This window comes from Marmota marmota, unplaced genomic scaffold, assembly GCF_001458135.2.
Source record: "Marmota marmota marmota unplaced genomic scaffold, marMar, whole genome shotgun sequence".
Classification (NCBI taxonomy): domain Eukaryota; kingdom Metazoa; phylum Chordata; class Mammalia; order Rodentia; family Sciuridae; genus Marmota; species Marmota marmota.
Window position 1 is genome coordinate 48,614,251 of NW_026000037.1, and position 17,933 is coordinate 48,632,183.

At 34.6% G+C, this 17,933-nt stretch overlaps 1 protein-coding gene and 2 long non-coding RNA genes across 8 annotated transcripts in view; 1 reads left to right on the top strand and 2 right to left on the bottom strand.

Moving 5' to 3' along the window:
- Positions 1 to 17,933, bottom strand: part of LOC125619415 — an 85,132-nt gene that overhangs the window by 29,475 nt on the left and 37,724 nt on the right. For 4 of the 5 annotated variants that reach the window (XR_007350952.1, XR_007350955.1, XR_007350951.1 and 1 more), the window contains exon 1: positions 10,781 to 11,122. The exons of the other annotated variant lie outside the window; for it this stretch is intronic. This is a non-coding gene — a long non-coding RNA (uncharacterized LOC125619415). Of the gene's footprint in view, positions 1 to 10,780; positions 11,123 to 17,933 lie in introns of those variants that run through there. 5 annotated transcript variants of the gene reach the window in all.
- Positions 11,276 to 17,933, top strand: part of Tank (TRAF family member associated NFKB activator) — a 78,673-nt gene continuing 72,015 nt past the window's right edge. Inside the window, exon 1 of one of the 2 annotated variants that reach the window (XM_048812369.1) lies at positions 11,276 to 11,412. The gene's annotated coding sequence lies outside the window, so the exon portion shown is untranslated. The remainder of the gene's footprint in view (positions 11,413 to 17,933) is intronic. The other variant, XM_015479231.2, reaches the window with a different exon arrangement.
- Positions 12,016 to 16,351, bottom strand: LOC125619416. The gene is made up of 3 exons (XR_007350956.1): positions 16,340 to 16,351; positions 16,227 to 16,230; positions 12,016 to 12,570 (listed from the first exon to the last, which is right to left on the bottom strand). It is a non-coding gene; the product is annotated as an uncharacterized LOC125619416 (long non-coding RNA).

Consider the following 17,933-nt stretch of genomic DNA (forward strand, 5'->3'; position numbering starts at 1 on the left):
CAGTGATAGAGTGCTCGCCAACACGTGTGAAGCACTGGGTTTGATTCTCAGCATAAACATAAACAATAAAAGTAAAATAAACAATAAAAGTATTATGTCAAACTACAACTTAAACAATATGTATTTTTTTTAAATGGGGAAGGAAGGGGTCATGGAAGTAGCAAAGATGGTGGAATGAGATGGACATCATTGCCCTAAGTGCATGTATGAGGACACGAATGGTGTGACTCTACTTTGTGTACAACCAGAGACATGAAAAGGTATGCTCTATATGTGTAACATGAATTGAATTGTATTCTGCTAGCATATATAGCAAATTAGAAAAAATGCCAAGGGGACAGAATTATTTGTATTTACCTAGGTGTCATTCAGGATAAAGGAAAAATTCAAAGAGCAAAGATGAAAGGCAGTGGTGAGAAAAGAAACTAAGCTGTTTTCTGCTCATACTATGACAAGTTTAGTTCATCTAATCTTATGGGTTGAATTGTGTCCCAACCAAATTCATGAGTTGAAGTCCTAACCCCTACTACCTCAGACTATGACTGTAAAGAAAGGGCTTTTAAAGAGATGATCAAGTTAAAATGAGTTCATTTGGGTGGCTATAATTCAATCAGACTGGTGTCTTCATAAGAAGAGTAAATCTAGACACATGTAGAGGTAAAGGTGTACCTGCACAAAGGCAGCAAAAAGATGAACATTCATCTGTAAGCCAAGGAAAGAAGCCTGGATAAGTTCTTCCTTTACGGCCTTCTGTGGAAACCAACCTTCTGGCACCTAGACTTTGGATTTCCAGGCTCTAGAACTATGAGAAATAAATTCATGTTGTTTGAGCTACCTTGCCTGTGGTATTTTGTTACATCAGCATTACCAAACTAAAACATCTAATAAGCAGGTTAATTGGTGGGAGAGAAGAATTTGACCCCAGTTAAAATGTAACTGCTTCATGAAGGATAACTACTATACTTATTGACCATTAAACTTTAAGGTAATTGAAGATAGCAAATCCTTCCCAGAGATTGAGAAGTCTTTAACGGACATCTTAATCACCATTCCCTTTTGAAACTTAGAACACATGGTATCAAACCATTTTGATGAACTTCCAGATGACTACTCTCTTCTAACCACACAAATATGGCTAAAGCCTTGAATGCAGTACACGATTTTGAACATATATTGTTATGCTTTGGATGTGAGGTGTTCCCCAAAAGCTCATTGTGAAACAACGCAAGAAAATTTATAGGAGAAATGATTGGGTTATGAGACCCTTAACCCAATCAGTGAATTAATCCCCTGGGGATTAATTATTTATTAATTAATTATTACTGGGTGGTAACTGAAGGTAGGTAGGGTGTGGCTGGAGAAGGTGGGTCATTGGGGGCATGCCTTGGGATATATATTTTGTATCTAGCCAGGGGAGTTGTTTTCTCTGCCTTCTGATCATCATATGAGCTGCTTATCTCCACTAAACGTCTCTGCCATGATGTTCTGCCTCATCTTGAGGCCCTGCACTTTAGAGTGGTATTTACTGCTTGCTCAGGCTCTGTGGACCAGTTCTGTCCTGGGAAACCAAACAAACTTTGCAATCTAATGGTCCACAACCATATCTTTTCCAGAGTGATTTAAATTCCAGTCTTGAGAAGAAAGGCTCTTTTCTCGAATTTGTTCCTTACTTGGATATCGACTCAGGGTTGGAGAATATTCCTTTGAGATATCTTTACCTTTTTTATACAACACCATCTGATATAGTTTATAATTATTTACATTAAACTTTCCCTATTCAAATAATAATATGGTTTTTGCCTCTTGATTGGACCCTACCTGATGTGGGTAATTATAAATGTTTATTAATTGTCAAAATGTATGGATTTCAGTGTGACATTTCCATGTGTGTATATATCATGCTTTGATCATGTCAAGAATAAACTCTTAATTCATTTATTTAAAAAACCAAAGTATGCAAAGAACTAGAAATATAGTTTGACAGAGTTACCTCCTTAAATGAGCCTATTATCTAATCACAATAAATGAAAAAAATCAGTAAACATTTAAATTCTGAAAAAATAGGCTGTCATTAAGTCTAACCAAAAGCAAAATAAAAATTTCAATCAAACTAAAAATTCAAATCTAAGTATACAAAAGCCTTAAACAACTGTCAAGTTTAAATATTGCTGTGCCCAAATGAATACCTTCTGCATTTAGTTTAAAAAAAATCTGAGTAGTTTCAATTTGCATTTCTCTAATTGCTAATGATGATGAAAATTTTTTATATGTTTGTTGATTGATTGTATATCATCTTCTGAGAAGTGTCTGTTCAGTTCCTTGGCCCATTTGTTGATTGGGTTATTTGTTTTTTTGGTGCTTAGCTTTTTGAGTTCTTTATATACCATAGAGATTAGTGCTCTATCTAATGTGTGAGTGTTAAAACTTTGCTCCCAAGATGTAGGCTCTCTATTACTACACTGATTGTTTTTTGTTTTGGTTTGGTTTGGTTTGGTTTGATTTGGTTTTATTTTTGTTTTTTTTTTCCTGAGAAGAAGTTTTTATTTTGAATACAACCATTTGTTGATTCTTGATTTTAACTCTTGCACAATAGTAGTCTTATTAAGGAAGTCGGGATCTAATCAGACATGATGGAGATTTGGGCCTACTTTTTCTTCTATTAGACACAGGGTCTCTGGTTTAATTCCTAGGTCCTTGATTCACTTTGAGCTGAGTTTTGTGCATGGTAAGAAATAGAGGTTTAATTTCATTTTATTGCATATGGATTTCTAGTTTTCCCAGCAATAGTTGTTGAAGAGGCTATCTTTTCTCCAATGTATGTTCTTGGCACCTTTGTCTAATATAAGAGTACTGTAGTTATATGGGTTATTCTCTGTGTCCTCTATTCTGTACTATTGGCCTACAAGTCTATTTTGGTGTCAATACAATGCTGTTTTTGTTACTATTGCTCTGTAGTATAGTTTAAGGTCTGGTACAGTGAGACCACCTGCTTCACTCTTCCTATTAAGGATTGCTTTAGCTATTCTGGGTCTCTTATTTTTCCAGATGAATTTCATTAATTCTTTCTCTGTTTCTATGAAGAATGTCACATCAATGTTTAGCAGCACAATTCACAATAACTAAACTGTGGAACCAATCTAGATGCTCATGAGTTGATGAATGGATAAAGAAAATGTGGTATATGTACACAATGGAATACCATTCGGCATGAAAAGAGAATAAAATCATGGCATTTGTAGGTAAATAAATGGAGTTGGAGAATATAATGCTAAATGAAGTTAGCTAATCCCCAATAAACAAATGCAAAATTTTTTCTCTGATATAAGGATGCTGATTCATAATGGGGTTGTTGGGAGGAGCATAGGAGGATTAGACAAACTCTAGATAGAGCAAAGGGGAAGGAGGGAAAGGGTGTGGGCATGGGGGTAGGAAAGATGGTGGAATGAGATGGACATCAAGTACATGTATAAAGACACACATACAAAAAAATATCTGAGGAGAGAAGGAAAAAGGAGCATTTGCTTTCTGCAATAATATTAGCACAAAAATAAGCCACATAAAAGATGTTGGAAGTCTTATGTCTTCAGTCACAATACTTCGCACATTGTATGCAAAGTCCCACACATAAAATGTTAGGAATGAGAATCGTAATGCCAGTCTCACATGATTGTTGTAAATTTCAATACTTAGGACCAGTGCTTGCCATGTAGCAACTTCTCCATAAATACTGTTCATTAGGGTTCCTGTTGTATTCATGACTTCTTTTTCATTATATACAGTATTATGACAAGAAGATTGCAGCTGCCTGTAATAGAAAATGCAAGTGAACCAAACCTGTCCTGTCCACCCATAGACAGTAGGTGAAACTAGCTTTCTAAACTGTACATGGACAATGAAAGAAAAGTACATAGAGGCAGTATAGAGATTATGTAGACAAACAAAAAAAATCATCTAAATAACTTAATTTCCTTCCATTTCATTTTCCTGCAGAACTTACATGAATTCACCATATGATTTCAAGTCAGTGAAGAAAAATATAGCAAGGAATAAACAACAACAACCACAATCCATTTATGTGGTTTCACCATGCGCTTAGGGTTTTAAATTCTTTACACATATTAATTCATTCAGTTCATAAAACTACCAAAGATTTAGGCAATTTAGTCAAGGGCGGACTCAGGATTTGAACCTTACACACACTATGGTTCCTGCACCTGTGTACCTAAGATTTCTGCAAGACTGTCTCTTAACAAAGAGGTAATTTTTAATCCCTCTGAAATGCTGCAGAAAGTGACACAGAACTCAGATCTATGGCTTCATTCCCCCTCACTGATCAACATATAGCAACTGATGAAAAAAGTATTAACGAGAGCTGGGGTTGTGGCTCAGTGGTAGAGTGCTTGCCTAGCATGTATGAGGCACTGAGTTTAATCCTCAGCATCACATAAAAATAAGATAAAGATACTGTAGCCATCAAAAATTTAAAAATAAATATTTTAAAAAGGTTAATGATTAAATAAATGACATTGAAAAGAGATGTTCCTAGAAAGGTTTTTTTTTTTTTCCCATTTGAACAATATTTTAAAATCTGAAATTCAGTGACAAGAGAGACAAAGCACCCAGGACTTTCACCAACAGAATAATTAAAAAACATTCTCCAGTCACATCCCACTCAGCTTTTAAACCTTAACAATGTCTTTCAATTTTAAAGCCAGAGATAGCCAAATACTTTGGAACTAGGGTCTTTCATGCCACTGGAAATCTGTGAACACTATAGTCAACTGTTTGATATTGAGGAAATCAATTAATCTCAATTTCCATCTTTTCAAAGTAAAAGAATTCAACCCAGTTATCTACAGAATAGCATGCCCCATGCAAAATTGCTCCTACACATCTAACACTATCTCAATTTTTCCCCCTTAACCAATAGCTTCTGGTTTTACTTGGAACCCATGTTTATTGAATCTCCCATTGTGGATCTGGCATCCTATTAAATATGATCAAATTAAAAGGGAACTTAACTGGTGAACCAAGAAATAAATAACACACAAAGAACCTTGAAATCACTCTGCAAGCCTCAGCTAGTTAATCCTCTCAACATCCCCATGGAGTCAAGCTAAACAATTTTCAAAGGTCAGATCTCATTGAGAGTCTGACTGATTTTATTAAAATCATAGAAAAACCCTGAGTTCATGGATTACCCTTTCTGTCTCTTCCACTTTTCTCTTTTCCTAATTTCTGCCTCACTATCACTGTGCCCTAGAAGTTACAGGAGGGCTAATGTATTTTTTTATCTCCCCATTTATGGAGAATTACAAGTATGAACTATTAATCCTGCTAATATTAGAAATTGTATCCATACTAAATCACTATGCTGTGTGTGCTCACTTAGAAAATTATTGATGACCTTAGAAATCTCACAGCAATTTCAATTTTATGAATTTATAAATCCAGAAGAAATATATTTAAGGTAACTCAGATTTTTTTTCTATCTTTCATGAGTACTGAAACTCTGTAAAGGGAGTTCAGTAATTTCTATTTCACCCTTATATCTAAACGACTTTTTTACGTTTCTCAGTTTAGAATGAAAATGCCTATGAGACATATTATTTTGGTTGGTGGTTCTCATTAATATTAGACAGAAGAAATCTCAGTACATAGATCAAAATAAAGGGGCTATTTGGCAATAATCTGAAGGTATTGCTATCTTGGCCACTAAAAGAGAAAAGCAGAATTTGTAATACCTGAAACAGACCATTCTATCGTGAGATGTCTCATTCCCTGATGAAATTCTGTCAACTTAGAGAATTTTTAAAAATATTTATTTTTTAGTTTTAGGTGGACATAATATCTTTATTTTATTTTTATGTGGTGCTAAGAGTCGAAACCAGTGCCTCATGCATGCTAGGCGAGCATGCTACCACTTGAGCCACATCCCCAGCCCCAACTTAGAGAATTTTTATGGAAATTTAGATAGTTCACTTTGTATCCTATAGAAAGTATCACGGATTTTTTTTATAAGACTTACTGAGCTACACATAATAGACTGGAAAGGAAAAGATTGAAGTATGAGTAAACCTGCAGAAACAAAATGTGCATTGTCGTCTTCCTTAACAAACAGGAAGAAATCTGCTCCAAGGCTGTCATATTTTCCAAAATTGACACTTGATCAGAAGCAGCAAGTCCAATCTGCTCCTCCAGTTTTCAGTGAGCACCTCTTCGGCATCCCACTCCTTCTCCCTTATCATCCCCTTGCTGTCTCCAGTTCTATAGTGGTATATCCTCAGTTAATTAATTTCTTGTCAGACTGGAAGCATCTAAAACTGTGCATAAGAAGTAATCAAAATAGTAAAGAAAATATTTGAACTTCCTATCAACTCCCCTAAAATTCTATGCTATCAGTGAATGAGACCCTGCACTCAAATGCATAATAATAGTAAACATCCCAGATGCACTGTAGTAAAGTTGTAAAGAGCGCGAATCTTGCTGGGCACAGTAGCCACGCCTATAATCCCAGTTGCTCTGGAGGCTGAGACAGGAGGATCGCAAGTTCAAAGCCAGCCTCAGCAAAAGCAAGGCTTTAAGCAACTCAGTGAGACCCATCTCTAAATAAAATACAAAATATGGCTGGGGATGTAGCTCAGTGGTCGAGTGTCCCAGAGTTCAATCCCAAGTACCCTCACCAGAAAAAAAATAACATGAATCTTGGAGACAGATGCCAGGGCATTTTATATCCATAAAAGAGCTCTACCATTAATATGGTACTTATAAACATTAAATGAAGTAATACATGTAAAATACTTAGAATTGTGCCAGGAGAGAACTGTTTCTCTGCCCACACAGCACCGTTTACTCTGTTAATCAATGAGCAGAGTAACATGTTGTTTGGCTGTGTCTTTTCCTTAAGATTGTGAGCTCTTCAAGGAAAGCAAAGTATTTTAATAACTCCTATACCTTACACATAATAGGCAATAAAGTTGTACTAAACAAATAATAGAACCTGTGCTATACAGGCATTAGTCATTGCTACCTCATCTGAGACTTTGTCTTTCAAAGTTCCCAAACAATGATCATTCATCATATTTGTCCTACACTTCAGGAAGAGGAAACTCATTACTTCCCAAGGTGATATATCTCATCTTCTAGATGAGATAGAATTTGGTGCATTCTATAATGAATCAAAATTTGTCTTCCTTATTGTTCCTGCTTGCTGGTTTGAGGCTTACCTTGAAGCTATAAAGAATGCAATTGATATCTGAATACAGTTATTTCATTCCAATTGATCTAAGCTAAATATTCTCTATTCCTGGAGAGACATACATACAACATGGATGAGTATTTACTAATAACTGACTTGTCTATGGTTTCTTTTTAATGTTTTTTTAGTTGTCAATGACCTTTATTTTATTTATATGTGGTGCTGAGAATCCAACCCAGTGCCTCACACATTCTAAGCGAGTGCTCTACCACTGAGCCACAACCCCAGCCCTTTGTCTATGGTTTTAAATAATGGTATCCAGAAAAGATGGATCAGAAAACAAGAGTAGTGCTTCCCTCATTCTAGAGGGAATTCTAAGGTACTGTTGGTTTGAAGATTTCTTTTTTTAGCATACCCATATTACTGCCTCAAGCAAAATGCAAGTTAATTTTATATGACTGCTACTAAATTGAATCTCATCAACCTATTCTGGGCTCTCAAATTATTTTCTGGTTTTTGTTTGTTTGTGGGATAGTAGTAGGGAGGGGAGAAGAAGTAATTAGACAACTTTATAATTATCTCCATTAAATTCCATGTTTGCATCAGCCAATTATTTGAGTTTGTCAAAATATTTTTGGAAAATAAATAAATAAAAATATTTTTGGATTTTGATTCCACCAACCTTTGTTTCAGCGTATATCACAAAGTGTCCTTTTTCCTTTTGATCACCAAAAACACATAGTTGTCATATAATGAGGAGGACAGAGTGCTGGGGAATCCAGTATTCAACTGTGATTCTATTCTCAAAAGTAAAAGACTTAAGGTACTTCTTAATTGTTCAGTCTATCTGTGTATCTCATAGATTTTTATTTACTTTTTAAGAATAGATGCTGAGGACCTTAAAATGGTGTGTATTATCAAGAATATAAATAATCATCTGCAATGTTTAAAAGCAAGTTGAGGGGCTGGAGTTGTGGCTCAGCGGTAGGGCACTCGCCTCACATGTGTGAGGCCCCTGGGTTTGATCTTCAGCACCACATAAAAAAATAAATAAATAAAATAAAGATATTGTGTTCAACTACAATTTTTTAAAAAAAAGAAGAAATGTGTTTCTTTAAAAAAAAAACGCAAATTGAGATTTTTAGAAAAAAAAATTTACTTATAAAGATATGGAAACAAGAAAAAAGCCATATATTCAGGCTTTAAAAATCAGAATGAATTTATTAAGAATATAAAAAAGGGTGTAAAATAAATTTTTAATTCTTGATCCTTTTGCTTATTCAGTTCCTGTGTATCTCTGCATGGGCAGTTCCAGCCTGGAGAACTGTTTCTACGCCCACACAGCACCTTTTACTCTGTTCATGAATGAGCAGAGTAAAATGTTGTTTGGCTGTATCTTTTCCTTAAGATTTTGAGCTCTTCAAGGAAAGCAAAGTATTTTAATAACTCCTGCACCCTACACTTAATAGGTAATGAAGTTTTATTAAACAAATAATAGAACAAGAATACCAGCTGCATTTGCCTACAAATATAAGACTAATCATTATGTTAGGCTACCTGAGGAATAGAGATTCCCCTACTGTGCCTTCCTCTTTTCTTCCATTAAGTGGGGACACCTTTAATTCTATAACTAAGAGACAAAATGCGAGTATCCCCACTAAGGAAGCAATACTGTGGCATAAATTTGCATTAAATCACTAATTAGTAATATCAGCTACTCTTCCCAGGGCACAGTTTATACAGGCTGGGAAGTAGTAGAAAAAAGAGTATCCATCATTTCTGCTGATCCCAACCCTCAATTTAGAATGGATCTTACATCTTAGGGTCAGCCCTACTGTGGTCATGGGCCAATAAAAAGCAGCCTACCAGCAAATAGAGCCCAGAAAATTTTGCAGCTTCCACTTATATTATGCGTGAATCATGGATGCATCCTGTGGGTGCGCATTTTGCTCATCTGAACCAAGTTTCTCAAACACATACCCCATATAGCCTAGCAGCCTAACTAACTCACATCATGGCCAGAGGCATAGACATCATTGCACCCATGTCAGCAATTAAGAGACAGGGCTTCCTTGCCCCTCCAGTCTGCTATGGAGGATTCTTCTTAGGAGGCCTTCCACCTGAGAACCTTCTTGCCTCTTAGCGGTGCTATCCTCATTCTTTTATTAGCAACCCCCTTGGCCATTCATCACTGCCGGAATGGGAACCTGACTTTTTGCCTTCCAGTCTCCAACTTGGGCTTGGCACCCTTTATCCCCATCTTGCCCTGGTCACTTTACCATTCCTGGCTTGGCACCATTGCTACTTCCTCTCCTCTAGGAATTTCTGCATTTCTGTCAGCTCTGGCCACATGGTTTGTGACTCTGAGAGGAAATAAAAAGTAGAGTAGAGAGCAGGGAGTCAGAAGGGGAACCCATAGTAATAACAAAGATAAACATTTCCAACTGCCTTACATTCTTTGCTTACAGGCGGAACTGGTCAGTGACATAGGTTTTATATTTTATGCACTCTGACAGAATTCCTTCAAAAAGCATCTCTAACTTTAGCTTCTTTGTCATGGCCTCAGGAGGCTGAGGCCAACATCCCCAGGAACAGCTAGTCTGTCTTATGGGAGCTTGGGTATCCGCCAAGTCCAATTGCCAAGGCAAATAGCAGAGGGAGGGGGCTCAGGATGAACAGATCAAAGAAAGGGTATTTCCCAGTTAAGACAGGAATACTGCTTTTTTTTAAAAAAAAAATGGTGCTTTTAAAATCTTGCTCGTTCAAAAATGTAAACTCTTGAGAAGTAAATTTTCCTCTCATCAGTGGCCATCTCACTTTTTTTGTTTTGTTTTGCAATATTTACAGCAATAGCTGGTTTTATTTTTTATTATACCTGAGAACATTTAACATTTAGTATTTCATCAGTAAGATAGCTATAAAGCATGAAGTGCTAAAGGATATTATACTTAATTAAACACTCGATGAGTAAATGAAACATTTTATATCACATTACTCAGCATTTTAGATACTTTCAAAATCATTCTTCCAAAATAATCCCATCATAATTAACAATATCTCAGATTTAGTTAACATGTTGTCAAAGAGAGGACAATGTTTTAAAATAGAAAAGAAACTAGACTAAGAATCAGAAGTTGTAAATTCTAGTCCTTTTACTAACTGGAACTGTGGATGAGGCCTCCTCAGACTTCTTATCTGGACCAGGCAGGAGTTGAACTGGAAACTACTCAATTGCTTGTCTTTTTCCAGTTCAATAACTTGATGAGCTGAGAATGTCATACAGTAAAAAACAAAATTGTATTTCCATTCAAAAGACTCCAATTTTAATCTGAGTGTTGCCTCTAACTTTCTTTGTGACATTGAGCATTTACCCTCTTTTGTTTCCTCATCTGTCATGAAAAGGAAAAGGAATAGATGTGTCTATGGACATTTCCAGTTCTAAAATTTTATAACAGAAAAATGATTGTGGGGCATATGTCACCTTCCATTTGCATATAAAACCTGTTGCTCTGCTCCAAGTAGCCTGAGAAAATATACGCTTTGGTAAAGCAATTTAGTGTGCTAGAACATGCACTCTCCTACATGAAGAGTGAACCTGAGTTCTCAAAGCAGAAAAGCTGCCTGCAGAGCCTTCTTTGCTTCTCTCTTGTTCTGAGTACTTGAGCTCAGGCTGTGGAATCCAGTAGAAGCCTTATTTTATTAGGCTTATTCAATATATGAAACAAAAACAACTATATTTAAATTTGGTCTTTACTTTTTGCTTATAAACATAGTGTTCAAAAAGTAACTTCTGAAAGGCTAAAAAAGGCAATTATCAAATAAACTTACAATTTCTTACCTGAAAATGTGCTTTATCAAAAATATTTTTTTGTTTACAATTTCTAGCTTTTTGTTAAAATATCTTAACTATTCAGGTAAAGGGTCTTTGCTTCAAAAGGAAGTCAGAGTTACAGTCACGAGTGGCTTACAGAATATTTTCTGGTAGTTTTGCTTCATTTCAATATCTTGCCACGATTGGCTGTTGATAGCTACAAATAAGGAAGTCTTCAAGTCAGGGGATTTCTCAGTGGAAGTTCCCAGTTCAACAACGGGAGAGCTCAGAACAGTTTAAGTTGCACCGGTAAATCCTGTGCAAACAGCTTCCAGAATGTGTAACTGCCTACATCTTTAAAGAGAAATACGCTGTGATAGAAGATTTGTAACCTGGAGAAGAGGTAACCAAATTTTATTAGTTTCTATCAATTCTCAACCTTGCAAGGTGGCCTGAATGTCTTCTTACGTATTGCAAATTTATTTCACTCCTGTACTTGCTGAGAAATGATTATGACTCAAAATGCCTTTGTATTCATTGTCACAGTTGGAAATTTAGCCTTTAAAAAGCCAAAACCAAAGAAAAACTTAAAATACTGCCATCTTTTTGTTTTCTAACTTCAAGATGGAATTTATTATGCCTCTAATTGAAATGAGTTTTTAAAATTTACATCTGGAATAAAAGCCTTCTTCAATGAGGGGTTTTTTTAAAACATAATGGAAGACTGAAAGTTGTTGGGCTTTATATAGCTTGCTCGTTTGAAAAGTAAATTAATATTGGATGTATTTATACTTTCTTTGGGTTATTATTTTAAAAAATTGACTCCAGCCTGATCCAACATATCTATTCAAATATCAACTCATTTAGCACTTTTCTATTTTGTAAGAATCACAAGATAATGAATATTTCACTATACTAAAGTATTAACCTTATATACAACCTACAATGCCTATTTTAGAATATTCAAACTTCTAGAATTACAATAATCTAGTCTTATTCTGGACTTTTTATTTTTATAATAAAAATGAATGTTAAAGATTGTGTTATTGAGTGCCTGCTGGAAGAAAATAGTCATAAGTTATAATAGCTCTTAAGTGACAGTCAGAGAGCACTTAAATATATATTCATATCACTTCTATTTCAATGAATTTCTTTTACAACTGCCCTGCCTTCTTATAATATTAAAATACTATTTAAGGGACGTCTTACCCAAGTATAAGATGATGGAGAAAAAGGAAAGTTACTTTACCAGGTCACAGAATAGTCACATCATTGCTAGCAGCTGTCTCCCTTTACTCTCCTCTCACTTGTCCACCCCATCTCCTCACCCCTCCAGGGTGCACTTCCATATGTGCACAGGTAGACACACTGTCTACCTCTGGGATGACATGGAGTTGTATGCCCATCCCTACCTGTCTGAGATTCCTGCCTAACAGTAATTGGGGCCATAGAGCAATGTCCAGTTATTTCTCTTAAATACTTGTGCTCATGAAAGAGATGGCAAACTGGATGATTCAAAGTGAATCTGTTAAATTCCCCTGAAACAAAGTTCTGGTTGGAACTTGTCCACTAACTTGAGGAAAATGATCATTCTTATAGTAGAGGACCCTCCTGTCTGTGAATATTCTGTCTTTCCATGTGTTAAGGCCTCAGCAAACATTAGGGTTCCTTGTTTATTGTAAAACATATTCCAATATATTTTGTTTCGTCTTCTTGTGTGGGTAGTGGGAGTGTTATCTTGAAAAGGATATTCGTTTCACTCTATTTCCTAACTAATTACTGCTAACATCTTGATTTCACAATTTAATCTTTCATCCACCATGTTATTGCTCTCTTATTTTTTCTAAATTAAGTCATTCACATGTGATGTTAAAATAGATTAGAAATACATAAATACATCTCCTCCCCTTTTTTCTCCTCACCATATTGGCCAGAATTTCTGGAAGGGTGCTTAATAACAGAGAAGAGAGCTGTCAACCTTGTCTAGTTCCTGATCTCAGTGGGAATTTCCCTTCGTGGTTAACATTAAGAATGACGTTGGCTGTTGGTTTGAAATAAACACATTTGTCATACAAAACAAATAACTATCGAATATCCTAGTTTATTAGGGGTGTATTTTAAAAAGAAAATGATATTTTATGCTAAAGTATATTTGCTGTCTTTCTGGAATCATTATACAACTGTGTATTTTTTCTACTTCAAACTAAATAGTGTTCTGCTGTGACACAAAACAGTAATTGCATTTTTAAAAATTCTATGTTACCCAAAATCATATTATTAGATTGCTTATGTAATAAAGGTAGATTTATAGCTACAAGCTGTATTTTATTATTGCTTTGATTAAAATAATAAATTAACCAAAACCAAACCTACACATTTCCTCTTTTTCTCTTCAATCCACATGCTTAGACGCCTCTCCTCTATTATTTTGGCTTCACAATTCAGTTCACAACTCAAAGCTAACAGAAAAGAATGAAAACAATGTGGCATAAGCCAAGGAACCCTATCCAAGCAGAGCAACCAGATACATTAAAAAAACAGCTGTTCCTCTGCTTTGTGACAACAGTTTTCTTTTCTTCTTATTATTACAGTGTTAGTTGCAGACCACAATTCAGTTATCACTAATAATGGTATGCAAAATGTATGTCAAATTGATTAATCTTATATCATATTAAGAAAACATGTACTTAAAAAAGAAATGTTTATATTTCACTGAGAATTTTTGCATTTATATTCATGTTAAGTTAATCTATATATTTACTTTCTGGAACCTGTCATTGATGGGTTTCTGTGTTAATATTAGGCTAATTTCGTAAATTAAAATGATAAAACTGCCAAAATGTTTTTTAAAAAATTAATGAAAGTTATCTGTTTCTTGAAATATTTAAAGGACAAATCCATAACACCGCTTAGCCTTGACCCCATTTTGGAGGGGAATTTCCAGTGTCTTCTATTTTTATTGATCTGTTCAAGTTTTATGCTACTTTTCACACAGTTTAATTGTTCATTTTTACTTTGAAATTTTTCTATCAAATTTTTGAAATGTATTGGCATACGTGGTATTGTCTTGTACTTTTTTTATCATCTCCATAACTATACCTTTGTTATTGCTCATTTTGTCCTTTCATGGAGATTCCCCTCCCACCCCACGCCCCACAATTTGACATGTCACAAAGTAAATCTCTTGGGTGTATCACTCTTATAGTTGGCTGATGTTTAAAGAATTCATTTTTAAAAATTTTTATTAATATTTTTAATACCTTTTCAGACTAATTTACTTTTTACACTTCTCAGTTGGTGGGTTGAATATTTATTTTATTTACTTTTAATGCTTTGTATTTAAGGCTAGGAAATGTTTAGGACCATTTTAATTAAATCTTATAACTTTTGATACGTCATTCTTACATTATCATTTTACATTTTTGGTTTTAAGGGGCTTGGGAGGTTACTGTTAGTTTGCTTTGTTTTTGTTTGTTTGTTTGTTCATTTTAGGTGCTCAGGTTTGAACCCAAGGCCTTGCACAGGCTAAGCATGCTTTGTACCACTCAACTACACCCCAACCTCTTTTTGATATTTTTAATTGAAGTTTTATTTTCTCTTTGACCAAAAAGTTATTTAGGGGGCTGGGATGTAACTCAGTGGTAACGCCCTTGATAGTATGCCTGAGGGCCTGTCTGATCCCTAGTACCACCAAAAGAAAAAGAATTTAGGACAATGAAGGCTGGGTTTTGTTTTTGTTTTTTATTAATAGCTTTTACTTTTCCAAATAGCTTTAGATTTAGAGAAAAGTTAATACTCATGAGAGTTTCCATATATCACCATAATTTCTCCCACAACTCATAGCATCCCTTATTATTAATATCTACACCAGTATAGCATATTTGTTATAATTAATCCAAAACTTTTAGTTTTGTTGATTGTTTTTGCTTTTCATTATTTTGTTTATCTCTGCTCTATTCTTTAACAGTTCCTTTTCTTACTAACTTTATTTGGTATGCTCTTCTTTTTCTTGTTCCTTGAGGTATAAAGTTAGGTTATTGAGGTCAGATCTTTCTTCTTTTTAATGTAAACATTTAATGTTATCAGTTTCTCTCTGAGCACTACTTTCACTAAATCCCATAAGTTTTAGTATGTTGCAATTTTGTTTTCATTCATCCTAACCAAATGTAATTTCCACTGTAACTCCTTCTTTGATCCATTTTTAAAGAATGTGTTGTTTGCTGGGGATGGCACACGCGGGTAAGGCAGGAGGATCTTGAGTTCAAAGCCAGCCTCAGCAACATAGCAAGGTGCTAAGCAACTTGGGTGAGACCCTGTCTCTAAATAAAATACGAAAAAGGACTGAGGCTGTTGCTCAGTGGTTGAGTGCCCCTGAGTTCAATCCCAGGTACAAAAAAGAATAGGTTCCTTAATTTTCACAAATTTATAAATTTTCCAGTTTTCCTTGAGTTATTGATTCAAGCTTCATTCCATTTTGATTGAGGAAAATACTTTGTATGATTTCAACCTTTTTAAATATATTAAAAATTGTGACTTAAACTTTGTTTTCTCCTGGAGAATATTCATGTCCACTTGACATTGGTTTGCACTCTGCTTTAAGTTTGATGGAGTGCTGTGTTTATGTCTATCATGTCTACTTGGGTTACAGTATTGCTCAAGTTGTTTCTTCTTCTTCTTCTTCTTCTTCTTCTTCTTCTTCTTCTTCTTCTTCTTCTTCTTCTTTTTCTATCCATTGTTAAATGTGGCATAATGAAATTTCCAATGATTATTCTAGTACTGTCCATTTCTCCTTCAATTCTGTCAGTGTCTGATTACATATTTTAAGGAACTGTAGTTTGGTGGGTAGTATAATTGTTATATTTCCCTGACAAATGACCCCTTTGTGTGTGTGTGTGTGTGTGTATTTTTTTCTTATTTGTGTCCTGAAACAGTGTTTGACTTAAAGTCTAATTTTAGGATAGTCATCCATCTCTCTTTTGGTAAATATTTGCATGTAAAAACTTCTTTTTCATCTTTTACTTTCATCACTTTGTGTCTTTGATTCTAAAGCAAGTCTCTTCTAAATAGCATATATAGTTTGATCATTTAATTATGGTGTATTATTCATTTTGACAAGCTCTACCTTTTGATTGAAGAAGTAAATCTATCTATACTTACAGTAATTACTAATAAGGAAGGACTTCCTTTTGCCATTTTGATGTTTGATTTCAGTACCACTTTTCTTTCTTCCTTTTTTATTTCATACAAAGTAAAGTTATTGAGGCTTCATGATAGACTAATAGTAATGACATTTAACGAAACAAATCCAATGAATATAACTATCTACAAACATTAAACTTTTCACAAAACATGTCATAACCATAAGGTTATGGCTTATAATCATTCACAATAATTCGACTGCCTTTGCATTTGACAATAATATCCTCATACAAGTGAATTTGTTCACGATTAGCAAAATTACAAAATGAATCAAGGTCACTTAATCAAGAGTCACAAGAACAACAACAACAACAAAAATCTAGCATTGCAGGACTAAGCAAGAGGTTGCAGCTGGCCAGATATGATAATATTTGTCTAATTTTATTTAAGAATTTGGTACAACAAATAAAATAAGTATCTCCTTTTGAGTCACTAGAAATAAAAACAACATTGGTAATAGTAACATAACTCACAATTCTGTAAGAATCTTCCTATAGTGCCATGTTTCGAGCTGCATGTCTGTCCTTGCTGCTGCTTGGTGAGCATGAACACTTATAGGTGTTCACCTTCTCCATGAGAAGCTCCTTCATACTAACTGAAAAATCCTTGCAAATCTGGTGACCCAGTCACCGTCTCCATAACTAGCAAAAGCTTCTGCATGCTCTCATACCATTTTTCTATTCCTCACTTCCTCCATTACCACCTTCTTTTGCATTTAATTCTTTGCAGTGTACAGTTGTATTTCCTTTTCATTCTTTTCTTGTGTATTTTCAAAAGATATTTGCTTTGGTACTTGGTCACCACAGGGATTAAGATTAATGGAATAAATTTATGACAATCTAAACTGAATTGATACCAGCTTGGTTTTAGTAACATTCAAAACTCTATCCTAGTTTAATTCCTCCCTTATGTGTAGACACAAATTATTTATTATATGCCCATTCCTTTGGATTTATAATTATTATTTAGACATTTGTTTTTTTAGGTCTTGTAGGAAATAAAAAGAATAGCAAAAAAAATACAATCATGCTGACATTTATATTACCTATGTAGTTACCTTTATTAATGTTCTTTATTTCTTAATACAGTTTCAAACTATTTCCTAGTGCTCCCCCCACTTTTTTTAGCTTTAAGGGCCCTCTTTGTCATTCTCTAAGGTAAGTCTATTAACAACAAACTCCCTCTGCTTTTGTTCAATGTCAACATTTTTAAATTTCTCCTTCATTTTTTGAAGGTTAATTTTTATTGATCCAAAATTCTTGGTTGACACTTTTTCCTCCAGCACTTTAAATATGTCATCCCACTTTCTACTAGTTTCCATATTTTCAAAGACAATTTGACTGTTAATCTTATTGAGGACCCACTGTGCACAAATGTGTCACTTTTATCTTGCTAATTTATTAATTCTTTGTCTTTGGCTCTTGACAGATCATAGCATTTCTCAATGTGGATCTCTTTGAGTGGATCCTATTTGGAGTTTTTTGAGCTCCTTAAATGTGCAGATTCAGTTTTTTTAACTAATTGGAAGTTTTTTATCCATTTCTTTAAATATTTTTTCCTGTTCCTTCTTACTTCTTCAAAAATTCCGTAATGCCTATGTTGGAAAACTTGATGGTATCCCACAAGTCTACTGGGTTATGTTCACTTTTCTTATCTCTTTTTTTCTACTTCTCCAATGGGATAATTTCATTTGTCACTTCTTCACATTCTCTGCTTCTTTTTTCT